We start from the raw sequence: 22,109 nt of genomic DNA, 5'->3' as shown, positions 1-22,109 counted from the left end.
AGAGTGCTCTGTTACACACTGTCACAATATAAATTAAGGTAAACTGAAGCACAAAATTTCAAGCATGTTCAGTTTATTGGTAAGGCTAGCAATTACCAAGAAAAGGATCCTTTAGCTCCTCAATAAACAGAAAAAAATGGATTAGGGCAGACGGATCATTTTCACAGATAAGAGGAGGAGCATCTCAAAGTAGAAGATAGCATCATAAATGGGGAAAAGAATGATTAGTTACAAAGCTAGTGGCATCATAGATGGGAAAAACTATATGATTGACTGGAAATATGGAATTCAGGGCTAGCAACAACACCTCCTTGTCACTAAGGAATTCTGATTGATTTATGCAATCCATCTGCATCTCACAAGGCTTATTAACCAGATAACAGATCTCTCTTAATTGTACATGTCTATGCAAGGCTCTGTAATAAGACAGCATTTCTACCTTAATTGTGTATGGGCAGTAAGAGGTATAAAGATAACAGTTCTTTAAATTAAGGTGATTTTTTTTGGACAGCTTAGCTCAGAGAGGAAGGCTGAACTTCTGAACCTATGAACTTCCTAACTCAGAGACAAAGAAAGGGACAGAGGTAGTTATACAAAATACAGAATAAAATTTACTACAAATATAATTAATTACAAAATAGAATAGATTAAGAAATTGAATCATTTGAATTTTCTCAAGGCAAATGACTAGAGGTTTCTTTATGAAAGTAATTTCTAATCGTGCAAGTCATTATGAAACATATATTAAAAAGGCAGATTATATAGAAAATGCTGATAAAACTAATGATTGAGAAAAAGATGAGAATATGAGCCAAATTGAGAGAACTACTGCTGTGTTATATAAGGATTATACCAGAGTCCAGAAAAAATCCTACTTTTGTTACAGTATATCTGAAAAGGTTAATACAGTGCTTACCAGGCTGAGAAATGTTATGATATCCTTGAAAGATAATTACATCAAAGGTAATATGGACTCTTACCATTCACCAAATGGGAGTCCCTCTCTGTTTGGCGGTTTTAATCTTATAGAAGGTTTTACAGTCTGACCGAAATCATGGGCCACCATTTCCAGCTTCTGCCACACTATCCTATTCTTCAGTATCCAACAGATTTAGCATTATGAGCAGAAAATGGAAGGTAGAATCCCCATATACCATGTTGCTCACACCTTGCCATGTCAAGAAGAACAATGGTATTTGGAGACTGGAACATATTTGCTTCTCTATATATTAACTCTTCTTGCTCTTTCTTATGCTGGTGGCCACACTGAGGTCCCAGTGTGGCAGCAAGTCCAGATTTCCAAAATCCAGTAGCATCCAGTAGCATAGTAATCTTCCCACAAAGATTAAATATCAAAAAGTGGAAAGGAAAATGAAAATGAAAGTCAAAGACAATAACAATCTCCTTAACATTATGGAGAGACGTGTGCTTATCTGAGGGAGAGAGAGTAGGAAAGCAAATGTGCCTTTAGTGGGGGAAGAGAAGAGGAAAATCATATCTAGGCTGATAGCTCAAGGTTTAGAGGAGCATACAAAGTCAGAGTAAATATGCTATTTCAACTGCAACAAATACTACTGAGAGTTACTGGGCTTGCTGCTAGAGAAACAAAAACCAAAGCAAACCAAAGACAATTATGGAACAGTCCCTACATTCAAAGACATGATGCTCTACATAACGGATACAATATATTCTAAGATAAACAAATAACAAGTAAGTGGAAGGGAAGAGGAATAAACAATATATAGTGCCTACTATGTGCCTACTATGTGATTCTCACAATAACTTTAGAGGCTAATGCTATTATTATCATCCCCATTTTACAGTTGAGAGAAGCTGAGGCAAACAGAGGTGAAGTGACTTGCCCAGGTTCACACAGGTAATAGGCACCTGAGGCTAGATTCGTTCTCAGGTCTTTCTGACTCCAGGCCCAGTGCTCTATCCATGGAGTCTTCAACTGTCTCTATATATAAAATATATTAAAAAGTAATTTTAAAAACCCTAAATTCAGGAAAGCGAGAGCACTATTAATTGGGTTGGAGATGGAGGCTGAGCACAAGCATCCAATAAGAGATGGCATGAATTGCATTTTGAAGGAAGCTACAAAGTTGGTGGGGTGTGGGAAGGGAAAGGAAAGAAAAGAATGCATTTGAGACACAGGAGACAGCCAGTGAAAAGATATGGAAAAGTGAAATAGAATGACATATATGGAAAATACCTAGGAGACCAGAGAAAATGAGATGGAAAATGGTATAGAATAGTATTGAAAAACTAGGTGGTCACTATACTGTGGAAGTTATGCAGTGCTGGAGTGAGGATTATTTTTTATGCTGTGTTCTGTAGGAGGCCACTGAAGGAGAGTAAATGACTGATACAGACAGGTATATGTTTTAATAACATTTTCATCAGCTTTTTTTGTCAGCAGAAAGGTGAAATATGGTAGCGAGAAACAATGCAGGGGGACAAATTAAGAGGCTATTCAAAGAGCCCACAAAAAGTTGATTTTAGCCCTTGATTTTCATAAACCTTTGAAAATAGACTACTAGTAGATAAAGAAAATGATTAAAACTACATATGAATCCTTTGGAATCTATGCAATATTCACTTTGTAGTCAAATCAAGTAAATCTATGATCTCATTAATTAACAAAGACCCTGCAATGATGTAGTTACCAATTGACCTGTCCACCCCTTCCTATCCTGTTGAACTCTTGTCTAAGACCTCCAAAACCTTTTCAATAAGGAATATAACTGCTTTGCTGGAGGCCATCCCTGCTTCATACTGATATTGTAAGGGAGTAATCCAGCTGTCCACGTTTCATGCCTCATTCTTGCCATGTTCCACAGCTATTCTTATCATACAATTTTTAGATGAAGTAATTTATTCCTATTCTTCCATATTCCTCACTGGTTATGTGTTGCAGACTGTTCACATCCATCATGTGCCTCTCTATTGCCCTCTGTATGACATTCATTTTTTTTTTGTTATTCAGAGGCAGTTGTATCCCATATTCTAATCCCATATAACAAAACTAATAGAAAGTTATTAATAAAAAGATAGGCCTTGACTTTCCTGATTCCCCAGTTGTCAGTGCCTTCCCTCTCAAAACTACCTTGTAGTTATTTTATGTTTATTCTGAACATATTTGCTAATGTTGTCTACCTTGACAGGAAGTAAATGTTTTCATAGAAGAGACTGCTATTTTTGTCTTTCTATCCATGGTCCATAGTACAGTGCCTGTCTCCTAGTAGGCATTTAATGAATTTTTATTGATTGATTAATATCAAAGACCTGATAGGTAATTGATTTTCAAAGAAAGTGTTTAAAAATATTTTAATTAATTAATTTATTTTTAGTTTTCAACATTCATTTCCATAAGATTTTGAGTTTCAAAATTTTGTCCCCATCTCTTTCTTTCTCACACCCCAGGATGGTGTGCATTCTGTATACCCCCTTCCCCTGATCTGCACTCCTTTCTATCACCCTCTACCCTTCTCTTATCCTCTTCCCCTGCTATTTTCCTGTAGGGCAGGATAGATTTCCATACCCCCTTGCTTGTATGTCTTATTTCTCAGTTGCATGTAAAAACAATTTTTAACATTTGTTTTTAAAACCCTGGGTTCCAAATTCTCTCCCTTCTTCCCTGCCAACCCACTCTCACTGAGAAGGCAAGCAACTTGTTACAGGTTATACATGGGTAGTTTTGAAAAAGACTTCCTTAGTGGTCATGTTGTGAAAAACTAACTATATTTCCCTTCATCCTATCCCATCCCCCATTTATTCTATTCCTCCCTATTTTCCTGTAGGGTAAGATAGATTTCCATATGCAATTGAGTGTGTATGTTATTCCCTCCTTCAGCCAAATCCAATGAGAATAAGATTCATTCATTTCCTCTCACCTGCTCCCTATTCCCCTTCATGGTAAAAGCTTTTTCTTCTCTCTTTTATGTGAGATAATTTAGCCTTACTCTTTATCCCAATATAATCCTCTATCACTCCTTAATTTTATTTTTTAGATATCATTCCTTCATATTCAACTCACCCTGTGCCCATACATATTCCATATGTATGGAATACACACATATTCCCTCCAACTACCCTAATACTGAGAAAGGTCTCATGACTTACAAATGTCATTTTTCCACAAAGGAATGTAAACAGTTCAACTTTATAAATCCCTTATGATTTCTCTTTTCTGTGGACCTTTTCATGCTTCTCATGAGTCTTGTATTTGAAAGTTAAATTTTCTATTCAGCTCTGGTCTTTTCATCAAGAATGATTGAAAGTCCTCTATTTCACTGAAGATCCATTTTTTTCCCTTGAAGAATTATATTATTTTGCTGGGTAGGTGATTCTTGGTTTTAACCCTTGCTCCTTTGATTTCCAGAATATCATATTTCAAGCCCTTTGGGCTCTTAATGTGGAAGCTGCTAAATCTTTTATGAACCCTGATTGTGTTTCCACAATATTTGAATTGTTTCTGGCTACTTGAAATGTTTACTCCTTGACCTGGGAACTCTGGAATTTGGCTATGATATTCCTAGGAGTTTCCCTTTGGGGATCTCTTTCAGGAGGTGATCAGTGGATTCTTTCAATTTCTATTTTACCCTCAGGTTCTAGAATATCAGGTCAGTTTTCCTTCATAATTTCTTGAAAGATGATATCTAGGCTCTTTTTTTGATCATGGCTTTCAGATAGTCAAATGATTTTTAAGTTATCTCTCCTGAATCTTTTTGGGTTAGTCTATTTTTAAGGTGTTACTTTATTCAGTATATTTTGGGTCTCCTTTGGCAAACTGTTGATTTGTTTTTCATTATTTTTTGCATCACTCTCATTTCTCTTCCCAATTTTTCCTCTATTTCTCTTACTTGCTTCTCAAAATCCTTTTTTGAGCTCTTCCATGGCCTGGGACTGATTCATATTTTTCTTGGAGACTTTGGATGTAGGAGTTTTGAATTTGTTGTCTTCCTCTGGTTGTATGTTTTGATATTCTTTGTCACCAAAGTAAGATTCTATGGTCTGAGGTTTTGTTGTTTTGTTTTTGTTTTTTTTTTTTTGGTGCTGTTTCTTCATGATCCCAGCCAATTACTTGACTTTGAAACTCTTTGTAAAGGTAGGGGTCTGCTTCCAGTATGGAGAATTTGCTGTCCCAAGTGTTGGTGGTTTTGTGCAGCTGTTTTCAGAGATACTACTAGGGACCTTTAAATTTTTAGTTCTTCCAAAGTGATATAATCAAAGGTGATGTGTTTACTCCTTTCCTGGTCTGTGCTCTGGTCTGTGATTGACCATCTTTTCTTCCTTGGAATTGTGAGGATGGCTCCTTCTCCACCGCCACTACAAGCTCCAGCAAGCCAATGCTACTCCTTACTCTGGGACCATCACTCAGGACTGAGGCCCAGATCGAAGCACAGGCAAAGCAAGAAAATTCTGCCTCAACACCAGCCAAGAGATTTCTGCAATCCACCTCTGATCACTGGTTCAATACTCACTCTGTCTGTGAGCTGAGAGCTTCAGAAGCAGTTCCTGCCCCAGGGCTACAACACGACTGGGGCCAGACAGAAATTCTCTCTCATTGAGTTATGACAGACTTTTCCTACTGACTTTCTAAGTTGTCTTTGGCCTTTTTTGGTTGAGAAGGCTTAAAACCACCACAGCATCCCTTAAGGCCCAATCCAGATTCACTGAGACCCAGATTTAGCCTGCCCAACCTATGATAAACTGTGCTCCACTCACAGCCCAGCTCACAGACCTTTCCAATCAATTATGCAGGTTCTCTTGGGCTGGAAATTTGTTTCACTCTATCTTTTTATGGGTTCTGTTGCTCTAGAATTTGTTTAGAGCCATTTTTTACAGGTATTTGGAGGGGTTTGGGGGAGCAAGTGTCTGCTTTTATTCCGCCATCTTGGCTCCACCCCCCCTTAAAATATTTTTAAATATCTTTTCATAATATATCTATTCCCTTTATAATCCTTTTTTAAAAAATATTTTATTTCATGCCTTGCAGAGGACTTTTAGTTCTAATAAATAGTAACATGAATTCCTCAATATGCAAAAAATATAAGGAAAAAGTTTCCTTGTGTTAATAAGTCTCTTATTTGGCTAAAAGTCCAAGTATTTTAGTATTAACTGTAGAGAGGAAATTCTGAAATGGTTTGTTCATTCCTTTTATCCAGAGTTTCTAGCATAGATCATGACATATAGTGGACAGCTATTAAGTGTTTGTTAAAGTGAATTAACTTTAGTTCACATGACCATCCCCCCCATGCATATGTGTAGTGTATACATAGTGTAGTACAGTATAAAGATTTCTAGCTTTGACTTTAAAAGGCTTAGGTTAAAATCATTACTCAGCTACTTAGTATTTAGTACTTAGGTGACCCTGGGAAAGTTATTTAACCTTCCTATGCCTCAGATGCCTAATCTTTAAAAGAAAAGTATTGCTCTTTCTGTCAGAAAAGAGGTGGTGATTCTGGGTACAAAATATAATGTAAACTGTCAGACATAATTGCTGTGTTAGTTGATTTGGTTTACATTTTGTTATTGTTACAAGGAACAGTTTGATGTATTGTGGGTGGGGGCATTTACAAAGTGTGATAAATATGTATATGAATAAAGGTCTTGATTTTATAATCTTAACATTCCCTTGCCATTTTTCATTCCATTAGTCTATAAAGATGATCAAGAGAAAGGAACAGGCATTTATTAAGCACCTACTATATGCAAGGTACTGTGTAAAATGTTTTAAAATATCTCATTTGATCTTTACAGCAACCCTATGAGATAGATTCCATTCTTATTTTCATTTTATACAAACTTACTCAGGATCACACAGCTAGTGAGAGTCTGATTTGTGATTTGAACTCATAGACTCCTGGCCTAGCACTCCATCTACTGTGCCCCTGTTGGACAAAGAGGTTAAGTACCTTGCTCATGGGCACAGAAATGTAGCAGAGAAGGAATTTAAAGTGAGGCCTTCAGACTTCAATTGTTCTTTTTTCCCTCTCTATCATACTATTTGTCATAAATGATGATATACATAGTGAGTAAATGTCCATCATGGGACAAAATAATGATGATATTCTTCTATTTTCATTTCTGTCAAACACTATTTGCAAGTTTTAAATGAGATATTCACTTTTCAGTAAATACATTTCTACATAGATCATACAATTGTTGTTTACCAGTTATGTTTACCTTTCACATTAGCAATTTATTCAAAACCAAATTTGATTATCCTTTAAACCTAAAGGAAATAGAGCAACCTGATTCTTGAATTTGTTGATTGTTCTTTGCTGCTGCTGTTGACATTACCCTAAATCTAATTTTTAGACATAATTAACCCCCATATGTCTCATTTCATTATAAAAGCCTTGGGAAAAGAAATGAGAGGTATGCAAGAGAAAGTCAATAGCTTGGAAATGGATGGATGGATAAAAAATTAATTGTAGAAAACAAGTCCTTAAAAAGTAGAATTGGCCAAATTAAAAGCAAAAGCTGACTGAAGAAAACAATTCATTAAAAATTAGAATTGGGCAAATAGAAGCTAATGACTCTATGAAACATCAAGAATCAGTAAAACAAAATCAAAAGAATGAAAAAAATTGAAGAAAATGTAAAATGTCTAGTTAAGAAAGAAACATTAAATATGAGGCACTGGACAGGTTCAATCAAGCATAACTAAAGTTATATTATAGTCCTCATCTAAGTGCCTTTATACAATTCCATGACTGGAATTTTTCCCTCTTCTCACCACCCTCTGCTTAGTTTTATTCAGTTTCTTCTACTCAAATAGCACCTCTTATCTGAGTGCTTTCCTGATTCCCACATTTGCTAGTGCAAGCACCTTCCACAAATTATCATGCATGTTTTTGCATAATTATATGTGTACATGCTATCTTCTCTAATAGATGAATTAAAAAACAAGCATTAATGAGAGGAAGGTGAGGGTTGGTCAGAAAGGGACATTTTGGTGTTATATATTATTGATTTTATATAAGTGAAAACATAATATTGATATGTCTTTCCATGTGCATATGAAGAATAACAAACTTTATTTTAGCTCATTAGTCATTTGTGAAAGAGTATTATGACTTCAAAAGGAAAGCATGCAGTTGATTATTCCAAGGAAACTAGTATTCAAATGTTTCTCCTTTATAACCCAATCCAATCTTGGCCAAGACAGTAATCAATGAGAAACATTTTAAGAAAGAAATCAATAGTGAAATAAATATAGCTCTGTCTAGCTCACGTATTTAAATTATTTAATTTACTCTTTCTTATATGACCAATAAAAATTGAAGTTACTTAGAGTATTATGGAAAGGAAGGAGAGACAAACACCAATAGAAATAATACTTATTTTTTATTATCAATCTTTTAGCCAATATAGTTATTATAAGCCACTGCTATCTACCTACTGAATAGAATCATTATCCAATTAACTAACTTTGCTTCATTAGCAAATAAGAAATGATTTTGACTGGAACTAAATCAATACAGGTGGCACCATTTACAGCAACACTTGTTAAGAGAGTTTTAAAAAAATATTATATATTTACGGGAGCTTTGGTTCAATTAACAGTATGGGGAGTAGGATGGAAAAGGGGATTAGGTTGCTGTTGTCCAGATTGTCATTCAGCATTGAGATCCCTCTATTCTCTCAACTCTACTTTTTCATTGAGCCAACTCACAGAGGAAAAACTTTCAACCACATGCAGCCATACCAGAGTCTGTGCCTGGAGGAACAAAGTAGAGAAAGGAAGGAACCAAATTCTGATTTTTTTGGTGTGTATGTTAAAAAATATAGATTTAATTTAAGTGAGTTCAGTTTGTTTAAAATTAATTTAAATATCTTCAATAAATGATGTGAAAGAGGTGTGACACATTTTAATGATACCACAGTAAATGAAACAGGGAAGTTTTAAACCATGTATTTGTAACATATATTTTTAATTAATTAACCCCTCAAAACAGTGAGATTTCATTTTAACCTATGTTGTAACAACATACAAGACAATAAATAGATAAAATAAAGCAAAAAAAAACATGAATAGAAAATAAGCACATTCATCTAAAAGATTCAATATCTAAAAAAAGAAAGAAAACTAAGCAGCATTTCCTATATTTCATAATTATAATCTCAGGAAATGATTTTAAATGTAAAGTAAACTACTGCATGAATAATAAAAAAATATTTCAATGGTGAATTTTTCTTGTTGATCCCTGGTTTTGAATAATGCTCCAAAGATTATCATATCTATTTGAGAAGGAATCAGCTTTTATGATTTCTTATGCTATTATATATTTTATGCATTCTGTATATACAGGCTCGACAAATTGAAAGAAGCATTCAAGTTTAGAAAACAAAAACAACATTTGTCACACCATGAATATTGTCTATGGAAGTGAATTTTATCACCAAGCAACATTTACTCTGATGATACTGGACTGTTTTGTGTCACTTTAACCTCTTGGTATTATTAGATTGCATGGATTCAATTATCATCTCTATGTAGATGGCTTCCATTTTTAAATATTCAGTTCTAGATACTTTTCTGAGTTCTAGACCCATATCACCAACTCCTTATAGAATATTTCAAAATAAATATTTCATGAGGAATCTCACACTAAACATGTCCAAAACATAATGGTTTCTCAAATTAATGTCAGAAAATTTGCATTTGAATCTGCATTTTGTTATTTGATACTTGTGTGATTGCCTTCCTTTCTTGTAGACCAAGGGACCACTCAGGAAGGACTAGTCCACATATATTTTAGCAAGACAATGAAAACTGGAAATAACTCAAGCACTTACCTAGCTCCCTCAAAAAAAAACTTACTCCCTCATAAAAACTCATATTACATCCCACCATCACACTACACTTAGAATCACGTTCTGGGTAGTGAAATGTTTTAAATGCCAAAATGCAGATTTTATACTTATTTTAGAAGTAATATTGAATGACAGGAATTTGTTGAGTAGGAAATTTCTGGGAAAAGACTTGTATTTTAGGAATATCACTTTGGCAGTTGTGTAGAGGACATACAAAAGAGGGAAGAAACTTAAGGATGTGTGGACAACTGGGAAGCTATTGCCATAATAACGTATCAGATGTGTATGTGGTTTCCTTTGAAAGAATGTAAGCTCTTGAAGACAAAGATTGTTTCTATTTTCTGTTGTCATGTGTTGTTTTATTGTTTGTGTTTGGTTATGTTGCATTTTCTCCATCCCTACACCCTAGCATAGTGACTGGTACATATTCAAATACATGAAGGTATTTTTGATCTCTGTAATTTGGAAAGTCCATCCAATGATGCAAATTTCAACCCATCAATACCTGCCATTCTATTTGATCTTTGTTCTATCGTCCCAAAATTTCCTATACAAAGTCCTTCCAGGGCTATGCTGTTAAATGTTTAATTATGAGTTTCCTAGGAAAAAAATATGCAAGCTCAACATATTTTTAAATTTAATATGCATTAACATATTCTCTTTCATTTTCACTCTAAAGAACAAATAAATGATAACTCAAGTCCTGATTTGTGGTGTTTGCTGATTTCCAAGATGCAAATGTCCATACTGAAAATTGATAAATTAGTTCTCACAGGCTACATTAAGCTGATTCTGGACACACTTGAATCCATCTGAAATTTTTCACATTTAAGAAGGCATAAGAGGAACATTCTAGGCTGTTCAATTCTCATCTTTCATTTTTTGCCAAATCATCAGTCTATCTTCTCCTTTTATAATTAAATCACTTCTGATTTTCTTTATTCCTGTTATTCTTCAGAGTTCCTCATTGGATATATTGTAAAGGTTGCTCATGCTATTCATGTTCCACTCCATTGCCTTTTGTGTGATACTCCTCCATGACTTCTCAGAGGAAGTTGGAGTTCACATCTTGATGATATATGGCAACCATGGGAGAGTGCTAGTATTTTTTGTTTTAATGAGACTTTGCTTTCATAAGGAAAATGGGTTAGCAAAGGAACTTAACAGTGTGTTAAAGGCAATAAAATCATTTGTTCTCTTCCTGTTCCACTCTGTGTAGGGATTGAAGAAGCATATGGGGCCTAACATCTCCTATGTATGGGCAGTGAAAACACTTAATACAACAAAGAAATCCTATACATTAGGAGAACTGTAAGAGGTAAGCCCAGAAGAATAAAGTACAGTAGCTCACCACATTAATTATCACCATTAATTGTGTTCATTATTCAAAAATAATGTGATGCTTCATCGCCACACCCTGGTTTGTTTGTTTGTTTTTTCCAGTCCAAAAATGGTTTCTAATCTTTCATCACATGATCATCATATGGTATAATTCTGTTCAACACATCATTCAAAGGTAAACAGGGCAGCAATGTACTCACCAGTGGCATATGGATATGGATTTATCTCTCACACATCATGAGCCATGAGCCTAGAATTCTTAGCATACATGCTCTGTTGGTATTCAGTTTTAACGTATATTCATCAATACCCCATTCATCTTAATATTGCACCAAAAACTGTTTAGTAATAAATGATTGTCAAGCATTGCCAGCACATTTTATCAAAAGCTTCACATAATGGTTGCACCCCACTTCTTCCAAAAAAATTGGCATAAAAACAGTGATGATTATTCAGTGAACTATGTTATCCTTTATGTGAATGCAAATGTTCTTCAACTGCTTTATCTTTACTAATTTGCATATATGTATATAGATATATAAAACCAAAGAACATTTCCTAATAGATTAATGGCCAAAGGATATAAACCAACAATTCCCTAAAGAACAAGTGCAACTATCAACAACCATATAAAAGAATGCTTCAAATTTCCAATAATAGGAGAAATGTAAATCAAAATAACCCTGAGATTTTACCTCATATCCAACAAATAGACAACGATGACCAAAATGGGAAAAAAAAAGTTTGGAGGGGTATATAAGGATAGATACACTGGTACATTGTTCATAGAACAGAGAATCAGTTAAAACACTTGGGAAAAGAATTTGGAATTCTGCAAAGAGTAAAATATGTATGCCCATTGATACAGAATTTTCACTAAGTATATATCCCAGGATAAAGCCATTGATAATAAGAAAGTCCCCATAAACAATAAAATATTTCTGGTAGGAATATCATAGGAATATTGTAGCCAAATTCCAGAGTTCCTATGTCAAGGAGAAAATATTGCAAGCAGCATGAAAGAAACAATTCAAGTATTGTGGAAACACAATGAGGATAACACAAGATTTAGCAGCTTCTGTATTAAGGGACCAGAGGGCTTGGAATATAATATTCTGGAGGGCAAAGGAGATAGGATTAAAGCCAAGAATTACCTATCCAGCAAAACTGAGTATAATCCTTCAAGGGGAAAAATGTCATTCAGTGAAATAGAGGACTTTCAAGCATTCTTGATGAAAAGACCAGAGCTGAATAGAAAATTTGACTTTCACATACAAGATTCAAGTAAAACATGAAGAGGTAAACAGGAAACAGAAATAATAAGAGACTTATTAAGGTTGAACTGTTTACATTACTTCATGCAAAGATGATATTTGTAACTCATGAGATCTTTGTCAGTATTAGGGTAGTTGGAGGGTAAAAATTATATGTATGTATATATAGATACATAGGGGGCACAGGGTGAGTTGAAGATGGAGTTATATCCGGAGAATAAAATTAAGGGGTGAGACAGGATTATACTGGGAGAAGGAGAAAGGGAGAGGTAGAATGGGGTAAATTATCTCACATAAAACAGACAAGAAAAGGCTTTTACAGTGGAGGGGAAATGGGGGGGAATGAGAGGATGAGAGGGAATGAGTGAATCTTATTCTCATCAGATTTGACTTAAGGAGGGAATAACATACACACTCAATTGGGTATGGAAATCTATTTTATCCTACAGGAGAATAGGGGGGAAGGGGACAAGTGAGCAGGGGGTTGATAGAGGGGAGGGCAGATTGGGGGATGGGGTAATCAGATGCAAACACTTCTGAGGAGGGACAGGGTCAAAAGAGATAATAGAATAAATGGTGAGTAGGATAGGATGAAGGGAAATATACTTAGTTTTTCACAACATGGCTGCTATGGAAGTGTTTTCCATGACGACACATGTATAACCTGTATCAAGTTGCTTGCCTTTTCAATGAGGGTAGGTGGGGAGAGAGGAAGGGAGAAAATTTGGAATCCAAAATTTTAAAATACATGTTAAAAAATTATTTTCACATGCAACTGGGAAATAAGAAATACAGGAAATGTATTTTAGATACAGCATCTAAATGTAATTTAGATATATTAGAAATCTGTCCTGCCCTACAGGAAAATAGAAGGGGAAGGGGATAAAAGAAGGGAGGGTGAGATAGAAGGCAGGGCAGATTAGGGGAAGGGGTATACAAAATCCATGCCATCTTGTGGTAGGGGGAGGGATGTGGTGGGAAGAAAATTTGGGACTCAAAATCTTGTGGAATTGAATTTTGAAAACTAAAAATAAATTAAGAAAATCAAAGAATTTTCATTAAAAAATTTTAAAAATAAAAATGCAATTGGCCAAGTGGAAAAAAAAAAACAAGGTACACTGAAGAAAACAACTCTTTAAAAAGCAGAGTTGGCCGAATGGAGAAGGAGGCACAAAATCTAATAAAATAAAACAATTTGTTAAAAATTAGAATTGGGCAAGTAGAAGCTAATGACTCTATGAAAGATCAATAATCAGTAAAATAGAAACAAAAGAATTAAAATAAAATAGATGAAAATGTAAAACGCCTCATTGGTAAAACAACTGAGAGACAATTTAAAAATTATTGGTCTACCTGAAAATCACGATGAAAAAAAGAGCCTGGACAGCATCTTTCAGGAAATCATCAAGGAAAACTGTCCTGAGGTTCTAGAACCAAAGGGTAAAATAGCCATAGAAAGAATCCACCCATCACCTCCTGAAAGAGATCCCAAATTGAAAACACCAAGGAATTTAGTAACCAAATTCCAAAATTACCAGGTCAAAGAGAAAATACTGCAAGCAGCAAGAAAGAAACAATTTAAATCTCATGGAAACACATTCAGGACTATGCAGGACATTGCAGCTTCTACATTAAAAGATCAGAGGATGTGGAATTCTGTAAGGCAAAGATCTTGGATTACAACCAAGAATCAATTATCCAGAATAATTGAGCATAATCTTTCAGGAGAGGAGATGGACATTCAATGAAATAGGGGACTTCCAAACCTTCCTGAAGAAAAGAGCAGAGTTCAACAGAAAATTTGACCTTCAAATACAACAATCAAGAGAGATTAAAAAAAAATAAATGTGACAAAAAAACATATTATTAATAAGTGCAAACTGTTTACATCCCTGCAAGGGAAGATGACCCTTGTGACTCTTGAGAACTGTATTGTTATGTGAATATTTTGCTTGGAGAGGATAAGTCTATGATTGGTCCATCACTCTGCACCACACAAAGCCTTCATCATTCTCTCATCCTGCCCATCTTTTTACCTTATGATTTCATAGTCTGTTAAATGCCAATATTTGCTGTGAGGGTGCAACCACAAAATTTTTTCACACTAAAGTAAATGGAAGACAGTGTTGGTGATGAGGCAGTCATGAGATGCACAAGTCTTCAGTAGTAAGTGACCATCACTATTACTGTTTCAACCTCCATTAGCATCAGACCATCAAAGACTTTCCAGGTTTTTCTGAAGTCAGCCTGTTCATCATTTCTTACAGCACAATAGTATTCCATTACATTCACATACCACAACTTGTTCAGCCATTCCCCAATTGATGGGCATCCTCTGAATTTCCAATTCTTTGCCACCACAATAAGAGCTGCTATAGATATTTTTTTTGTACATGTGGGTCCTTTTCCTATTTGTATGATCTCTTTGGAATATAGCCCTAGAAGTACTATTGCTGGATCAAAGGATATGCACATTTTGATAGCCCTTTGGGCATAGTTCCAAATTGCTCTCCAAAATGGTTGGATCATTTCACAACTCTACCAACAACGCATCACTGTTCCAATTTTCCCACATCTTCTCCAACATTTATCATTTTGTTGTTTTGTCATCTTAGCCAATCTGATAGGTGTGATGTGGCACCTCAGAGTTGTTTTGATTTGCATTTCTCTAATCAATAGTGATTTAGAGCATTTTTTCATATGACTATAGGTGCCTTTAATTTCTTCATCTGAGAACTGCCTGTTACTGTCCTTTGACCATTTATCAATTGGGGAATGACTTGTATTCTTATAAATTTGACTTAATTCTTTATATATTTTAGAAATGAGGCCCTTATCAGAGAGACTGTTTGTAAAAATTCTTTCCCAACTTTCTACTTTCCTTCTAATCTTAGTTGCATTGGCTTTATTTGTGCAAAAACTTTTCAATTTAATGTAATCAAATCTATCCACTTTGTTTTTTGTAATGTTTTCTATCTCCTGTTTGGTCATGAATTCCTCAATTCTCCATAAATCTGATAGGTAAACTATTCCTTGCCCTCCCAATTTGCTTACACTATGAGCCTTTATATCTGAATAATGAACTCATTTTGACTTTATTTTGGTATATGTTGTGAGATTTTGATCAATGCCTAGTTTCTGCCATACTCTTTTCCAGTTTTCCCAGCATTTTGTTTTCTTTTTTCCCCCAAGAGTGGGTTCTTATCCCAGAAACTGGAGTCTTTGGGTTTATCAAATAAAAGATTACTATAGTAATTGACTACTGTGTCTTGCATATTTAACCTGTTCCACTGATCCACCACTCTATTTCTTAACCAGTACTGAGCAATTTTGATAATTGCTGCTTTATAATACAATTTAAGATCTGGAATGGCTAGGCCACTTTCTCCTTCATTTCTTTCATTAGTTCCCTTCATATTCTGAACCTTTTGTTCTTCCAAATGAATCTTGTTATTATTTTTTCTAACTCAATAAAATAATTTTTGGTAGTTTGGTATGGCACTGAATAAGTAAATTAGCTAAGGTAGAATTGTCATTTTTATTATATTAGCTCAGCCTACCCATGAGCAACTGATCTTTTTCCAATTATTTACATCTGACTTTGTGTGAAAAGTGTTTTGTAATTGTGTTCATATAGTTCCTGGGTTTGTTTTGGCAGGTAGACTGACATATTTTATAATGTCTACCATAAGTTTAAATGGAATTTCCTCTTTCTATCTCTTGCTGTTGAGCTTTATTGGTAATATATAAAAATTTTGATGATTTATGTGGGTTTATTTTATAGCCTGCAACTTTGCTGAAGTTGTTTATTATGTCAAGTAGTTTTTTACTTGATTCTCTAGGAATCTCTAAGTATATCATCATGGCATCTGCAAAGAGTGATTGCTTTGTTTCTTCTTTGCCTATTCTAATACCTTCAATTACTTTTTCTTCTCTTATTGCTAAAGCTAATGTTTCCAGTATGATATTGAACAACACTGGTTATAATAGACATCCTTATTTCATCCACAATCTTAATGGCAATGGTTCTAATTTATACCCATTACATATGGTGCTTGCTAAAGGTTTTAGGTAGATGTTTATTATTTTAAGGAAGATTCGATTTATTTCTATGCTCTCTAGTGTTTTTATTAGGAATGGGTGTTGCATTTTGTCAAAAAACTTTTTCTGCATCTGTTGAGATGATCGTGTGGTTTCTGTTAGTTTTGGTGGTGATATGATAAATTATGCTGATAGTTTTCCTAAAATTGAACCAGCCCTGCATTCCTAGTGTAAATCTTGCCTTATCATAGTGCATTATGCATGTGATAAGTTGCTGTAATTTATTTGTTAATATTTTATTTAAAATTTTTGCATCTATGTTCATTAGGGAAATTGGTCTATAATTTTCTTTCTCTCTTTTGACTCTTCCAGGTTTAGGTAACAGCATTATATTTGTATCACAAAAAGAATTTGATAAGACTCCTTCTTCACCTGCCTTCCCAAATAGTCTATATAATATTGGAATTAATTGTTCTTTAAATGTTTGATAGAATTCGCTTGTAAATCCACTGGCCCTGGAGATTTTTTCCTAGAAAGTTCATCAATGGCTTGTTCAACTTCTTTTTCTGAGATGGGGTTTTAATCTGGACAATTTATATTTTTGTAAATATGTATCCATTTCACTAAGATCATCACATTTATTGGCATACAGTTGGGCAAAACAGTTTCTAATTATTATTTTAATTTCCTCTTCCTTGGTGGTAGATTCGCCCTTTTCATTCTTGATACTAGCAATTTGGTTTTCTTCTTTCTTTTTTTAATTAAATTAGCCAAAGGTGTATCTATTTTATTGGTTCTTTCATAAAACCAGATCTTAGTTTTATTCATTAGTTCAATAGTTTTCTTAATTTCAATTTTATTAATTTTTCCTTTGGTTTCCAATATTTCTAATTTGGTGTTTAATTGAGGATTTTTAATTCTTTCTTTTTCTAGTTGTTTTTTTTTAGTTGCATGCTCAATTTATTGATCTCCTCTTTTTCTATTTTATTTATGTAAGCATTTAGAGATATAAAACTTCCCCTCAGAACTGCTTTCTCTGCATCCCATAAGTTTTGGTATGTTGTGTCATTATTGTCATTCTCTTGAATTAAATTATTGATTGTTTCTATGATTTGTTGTTTGACCCAATCATATTTTAGGATTAGATTATTTAGTTTCCAATTATTATTTAGGCTATCTTTCCATGGTCCTTTATTACATATAATTTTTATTGCATCATGATCTGAAAAAGATGCATTTAATATTTCTGCCTTTCTGCATTGGATTGTGAGGTTTTTATGCCTTAGTACATGGTCAATTTTTGTGTAGGTGCCGTGTACTACCGAAAAAAAAAGTATATTACTTTCTATCGCCATTCAGTTTTCTCAAGAGGTCTATCATACCTAACTTTTCTAATGTTCTATTCACCTCCTTAACTTTTTTTCTTATTCATTTTGTGGTTAGATGTGTCTAGTTCAGAGAGGGAGAAGTTGAGGCCCCCCAGTAATATAGTTTTGGTGTCTATTTCTTCCTGTAACTCCCTGAACTTCTCCTCTAAGAATTTGGATGCTATATCATTTGGTGCATATATCTTTAGTAATGATATTACTTCATTGTCCATGGTGCCTTTTAGCAGGATGTAGTTTCCTTCCTTATCTCTTTTGATAAGAACTATTTTTGCTTTTGCTTTGTCTGAGATCAGGATTGCTACCCCTGCTTTTTTTTTTCTATTTCAGCTGAAGCATAATATATTCTGCTCCAGTCTTTTACATTTACCCTGTGTTTGTCACTCTTTTTCAAATGTGTTTCCTGTAAACAACATATTGTAGGATTATGATTTTTAATCCATTCTGCTTCCACTTCCATTTTATAGGAAAGTTTATTCTGTTCACATTCACAGTATGATTACTATTTGTGTCTTTCTCTCCATCCTTCCCCACCCCTGTTTATGCTTTTCTTTTGACTCTCTTCTTTTCCATGTTCACTAGTGTTTTGCTTTTGACCACCACCTCCCTCAGTCCCTCCTCCCTTCTATTAGCCCTTTCTCTTTTCTTCCCCTTTACTCTTACTGCTTCTTCCCTTCCTCCTATCCTCCCTTCCTTTTCTTTCCCCTTTTCCTTCCTACTGCCTATAGGGCATGTTAGATTTCTATACCTAACTGATTATGTTACTCCCTTCTTGAGTCAAATCTGATGAGAGTGAGGTTCAAACAATGCTCATCCCCCTCCCTTCTTTCCCTCTCCTGTAACAGGTTTTTGTGTCTTTTCCTGTAATGTAATTTACCCTTGTCTGCCTCTTCCTTTCTCAGTATATTTTCTTAGAATAGATTAACCCACTTACTTGGATCCATTTAACCCAGTTGTTTAGATTTTTTATCATTACATTAAAGTCAACTTATATCCACCCCCTTTATGTATACTCCTTTAACATGCAATAACAATAGTTCTAGCAAGTCACTTAACCCCAACTGCCTAAAAAAGCAAACAAACAAAAACAAAAACAAAAAAAAATAACAATATAGTTCTTAAGAGTTACAAATGGCATCTTCCCTTGTAGGAATGTAAACAGTTTGCCCTTATTAACAACATATTGCATCTTTCTGTCCCATTTACCTTTTTATGTCTTTCTTGAGTCTTGTATTTGAAGATCAAATTTTCTGTTGAGCTCTGATCTTTTTATCAGGAAGGTTTGGAAGTCCCCTATTTTGTTGAATATCTATCTCCTTCCCTTAAAAATCATGCTCATTTTCGCTGGTTAGTTGATCCTGGGTTGTAATCCAAGCTCCTTTGCCTTGTCAAATATCATGTTCCATGCCTTATGGTCTTTTAATGTAGAAGGCGTAAGGTCCTGTGAAATCTTGACTGTGGTTCCATGATATTTAAGTTGTTTCTTTCTGGCTGCTTGCAGTGTTTTCTCTTTGACCTGGTAATTTTGGAATTTGGCTACTATATTCCTTGGCGTTTTTAATTTGGGATCTCTTTCAGGAGGTGATCTTTGGATTTTTCTAAGGCTATTTTACCTTCAGGGTCTAGGACCTCAGGGCAGTTTGCCTTTATAATTTCCTGAAAGATACTGTCCAGGCTCTTTTTTTCATCATGATTTTCAGATCAACCAATAATTTTTAAGTTATCTCTCCTGGATCAATTTTCCAGGTCAGTTATTTAACCAATGAGGTATTTACACGTTCACCTATTTTTTTTCATTTTTTTTGTTTCTGTTTGACTGATTCTTGCTCTCTCATAGAGTCATTAGCTTCCATTTGTTCAATTCTAATTTTCAACAGATTGTTTTCCTTTATTAGATTTTGTACCTCCTTCCCTAATTGGCCAATTTTATTTTTTAGGGACTTGTTTTCTTCAGTGTACTTTTTTTCCAATTGGCCAATTGTATTCTTTAAGGACTTTTCTCCCTCTCTCATTTGACTTTTAAAATCCTTCTTGAGATCTTCTAAGAAGGATTTTTTGGGCTTCAGACCAGTTCATATTCCCTTTTGAGGTTCCACATGTGGATTTGTTGACAATGTTGTCCTCTTCAGAATTTCTGCCTTGATCTTCATGGTTCTCATAAAATGAATCTGTGGTATGTTTCTTTTTGCTCATGGTGTTTGAATATTCCCTGACCTTTAAAGAGATTGAGCTCTCCTGTTGAGGAGCAGAGGGCACTGACCCAAGCTTCTTGTGTTGGGTGCCTACATCTTGGTCACTGGCTTTGTGTGCTAGGGTCTCCAATGTTGGCAATTGGAGGCTGCAGGGTTCTGGTAGCTTACCTGGTATTGGGCTGGAATCAGCAAGGCTGGAACTCTAGGGCAACTCTAGGTTTCCTGCTTATCCTTTCTTTTTGCTTTCTGCAGTTCCTTTCAGATGGATGTGAAAGGGTATTTATCTGCCTGGTGCCCTTTGTAGTGCTGCTTCCCTTCTTTTTGCTGTGGCACTGGGAGAACAGTGAATGCTGTAGAATGCCAAGGCACCTGGTGGTTTTCTGAGCTGGTTTCCACCAGCTCCCCCACCCTCATGGAGGCACTTGGAGGTCCAGGTGTTGTTTGCCTGCTCTACCACCTGGATTTCAGGATCTCCTCCTGGTGTGCTAAAGTAGGGCTTTCAGCTAGCTTGCTGGGATGCCTCCTGTTCCACACTACTCCCCTTCCCTCAGGGCAAGAGGGGACTTTCCTGTTAATCCCTCAAGCTACCTGGGCTGGTAGGCTGGTGCTCCCTGTCTTTCTTCTGGTTCAGTTGTTCCAGGGTTTTTCCTGGGGGGATATTTTCTGGGCTTTCAGAGGTTGATAGGGGATGGTGAGAGGGACTACCTTTTTATTCTGCCATCTTGGCTTCCAGAAGTGGAAGTCTTTAACAGTATTATGATAGCCTTGGTGTTGTTATTGTTTTTGTTGTTTTTTCTTTTTGTTTATTATGGCTAATACACTTTCAATGAAGAGCATTTGTTATTCAAATTACCTGTTATCATTAAAATGGGGAGGGGGGGAGAACCCATCCAAAACTAAACACTTTTTTCCACCTTCTACTATGGTTTCTATAAAAGATAGTGGAATTAATACTATTAATTAGGAATTCTGGCACTTACTATAAGAGTTATAGGGTGTGAGGGGAGAAAGGGGTAGATGAAGAAGAGACATCAGGGAAGAGATCATAACCTCTGCCTAAGAAGAGAACAGAGTTGGTCCAAGTCATGTTGGGTGCTAAAAAGGCCCTATATCCTCTCTCTGGGACATGACAGTGCTTTATCTTCATTGTTCTAAGAATGCTTTACCTTTCAGCTGCAGTTGTGTTATCCTTAGTACATTCAATGGTTCTATATACCTAATGATCAAGAGAAGACATTTATCTTCATGCTGTAATAGAATGGGAATATGCAATAGGCTCAATGAGTAGTAGGAGACTGGATCTTTGGAGAGGGGTCACATAATAGAAATGGTGGTCAAACTCGGTTAAGGATCTAAGTTGTTGATCTGGTACTTCTGACATAGGGCCGGTAGGAAATCAGTGGCTTCTGTTTGTATAAATAATTCTGTTTTGAGCCCCAAATTATTATCCCTACCCTGTCTCAGCTATACTCCAAACTCCTTTGACTGATCCCCATCAATGCTCTGGTAAGGCCCTTTCTAAAATATTGGGTAGATCTTTACTGCTGAAATTTTATAAATGATTCTGAATATCTTTTTTTTGGAAATTTTGCATATATTTTGATCTAGCAATCTAGATTAAAGAAAGTGGGAAAGGATTCATATATACAAACTATTTACAGCAGCTCTTTTTGTTATAACAAAGAACAAGTGGTTGCCCTTCAGTTTGAGAACAAATGAAAAAAATTATGGCATATGAATGTTATGGAATTTTATTGTACTGAGGGGGTAGAACGAGATGGCAGAGTGGAGTCAGGAACCCATCCAAACTCTGCCAACATTCCCCTCTAAACAACTTTAAAATAATGCCTCAAATTTAATTCTGGAGCAGCAGAGTCAACAAAATGTCAGAGTGAAATTTTTTTTTTCTGTCCCATGAAAACTTAGGAGATGAATAGAAGTTTGTGACATAAAGGGTAGGGCAGTGCAGCCTGGTGGTGGCAGTAGCACCAGTGATAAACTTTGGTGGAGACTCTGACAATTACATCAGGAATTTCAGGAGCTTTCAG

Source organism: Vombatus ursinus, unplaced genomic scaffold (assembly GCF_900497805.2).
Source record: "Vombatus ursinus unplaced genomic scaffold, bare-nosed wombat genome assembly UNPS02014832.1, whole genome shotgun sequence".
NCBI lineage: Eukaryota > Metazoa > Chordata > Mammalia > Diprotodontia > Vombatidae > Vombatus > Vombatus ursinus.
Note: the sequence above shows the minus strand (reverse complement) of the source record.